The sequence below is a fragment of the Anneissia japonica genome, unplaced genomic scaffold (assembly GCF_011630105.1).
Source record: "Anneissia japonica isolate Jap-2015-1 unplaced genomic scaffold, ASM1163010v1 scaffold76968_len2166_cov114, whole genome shotgun sequence".
Taxonomy (NCBI): domain Eukaryota; kingdom Metazoa; phylum Echinodermata; class Crinoidea; order Comatulida; family Comatulidae; genus Anneissia; species Anneissia japonica.
Genome location: NW_022748026.1, coordinates 1 through 2,166, shown reverse-complemented (window position 1 = coordinate 2,166; position 2,166 = coordinate 1). Strand labels below are relative to the sequence as shown.

At 31.2% G+C, this 2,166-nt stretch overlaps 1 long non-coding RNA gene across 2 annotated transcripts; it reads right to left on the bottom strand.

Moving 5' to 3' along the window:
- Positions 1–151: 151 nt before the first annotated feature.
- Positions 152–1,768, bottom strand: LOC117120658. Of its 2 annotated transcripts, none has more exons than XR_004447398.1 (3): positions 1,666–1,768; positions 880–996; positions 152–261 (listed from the first exon to the last, which is right to left on the bottom strand). It is a non-coding gene; the product is annotated as an uncharacterized LOC117120658 (long non-coding RNA). The 2 variants fall into 2 exon arrangements; XR_004447397.1 differs by having other exon boundaries at positions 255–270.
- Between the last annotated feature and the right edge of the window lie 398 nt (positions 1,769–2,166).

Genomic DNA, 2,166 nt, shown 5'->3' with positions numbered 1-2,166 from the left:
GTAATTTATATTAAGGCGTCAACTAGAGTTTATTATACAAAACCCTGTTCAAGAATCTGTCGCGTTACAGGTGTGTATAAACTAGAAATTTTCTGTATGATATTGAAGCTGGAGCTGTCTATATCCATGCTTTTTCTTGTCCAATGGTACAGTAGCAGAGTAAATTTAAAATCTTGCTGAAAGATGCCATTGTAGATTCTGCAGAGTGACCAAACTAAGTTTGAAATATTGAATCAAGATGGCTTCGGATTTTCACCCTTGCTTCACATGCTGAAAGATATAACAAAACAATTCTTTTAATCAGAGCAAAGTGATACATACAGTTGTCTTGTGCATTTTGAAACTCTTTTTTGGAAAAAAAAAGTGAGTCATGAAAAATCATAATAATACATACACTAGGTCAGAATAAAGAATTGAGGGGCTGGGCAAAATAACCAAGAACTAACAGTTGGAATATTATTAATGCTCTAATTGTTTAAAAATTTTAAATCATAATAATTAAACAGATTTTGCCGTTTGTGTCTTTAAGGCAAGTAATTAATTAGTATTGAAAATGTATCTTAAAATTTTCTACCCACATTTTAAATTTTGTATTTTCCTTCAACATGAATGTATTAAAATAAGAGTATGATATGCGGTAGCTGAAATAAGAGACTAACACACTTCTTAATCATAAGTCGGGTAATTAGTTGTTCCATCCTTTTTTTCTTAGTTTTAAAAAGCATTAAAATATTGTGCAATATACTTACAATGTTAATATTCTTTATGCAGTAGGCCTTACACACACATTATTGATTAATTGATAACCTCCACCATTAGTACTAGTGAGTTCCTATATTTAAAGTATTAAAAACTTGAAACTTAAAAAAAATTATTCACCTTTGAAAGTCAGGTAATTTCCTGTTTCTCCAACTGCCGCATTAAGGCTTTAAACAAACATCAACGCTTTCTTACTTCATGAGTTTTCACTGAGAAAAATTCCTTTACCAACAAATTCTGAAAGAAAGTCAACATATAATGATTTTTTGATATTTTGTTTTGCAAACCCACTGTCGACGAAAGTAAGGATTTAAAATAAAAATAAAATTTATTTTTGATTAGTTAGCTCACCTGCTGCCGTGAATTAGAAATTGAGAAAAAAAATGTTTATTCTGTTCTGTAACATTAATTTACCAGAAAGAAATCTTAATTTGTTCACATAAATTAGAAGCATTTAACAGATCAATGCAAATTGTTGTAAATACGAGGGAGTTGTTGGTAATAATGATAATAATACCAGTAGCATAGGCCTAGCCTATAGAGGCCTAAGCCTACCTCTATAAAAATCATTAAAATAATCATATCATGGACTTTTTTTTTACAATAATAAATAAGTGAGAACACAGCCCAATTTACCACACTCCAATACTTCCATTATAGGGCAGGCTGAGCCTAGCCCTCTTTGGCATATCCTCAGTTTTGTCTTTTCTTATTAACAGGCCTAGGCTAGACTCAGAGAATCATAGCATGCTTGTTATTCCCTAGCCCTAGGCTCCTAAAAATATGCCTAGAGATCCAACCAATCCAAACCAATTCAATTTTTGACTTAAAAGATGCATTATACTAAGCCTAAATGCGCCAATTTAAACAACATTAAATGAATATTAATATAAAAACAATTCTTACCTATTGGTACTGCTGAAATACTTCAGAATGTATGGTTATGCCTGCAGTTTTATCATCATGAATGTGCACTGAGAAAGAGATCTAATCCACTAACAAATTTCAGTTACTGATAACATTCAAAAATGCACCTTTGTTAATTTCCATGGCCTTCAGTGATAAACATGGATAAAGTGACCAATCACATTGGTGATTTGAGATTATCCGTGGTTGGCTGAACAGCTTAAATGACAACATCTGTTATTGTTAGCTTGTGTTATAAAGTTGTATGTTTTATTATGTTATATTATTTTAGTATAGTCCTAGGCTTTGGCTATGTATTGTTAATTATACTGCCAGGATTTTCATAATATAAATTTATTTTTCTTAATTATTTCAGCAGAACAGGGAAAATCTCCCAAAAATATGACAATTTAGAGGTTTCAATTAAGGCTTAGAAATAATGTCAAAAGTAGGCCCACATATGTATTTTTTATCAAAGAGCCCAAAACACCACCCTCCACC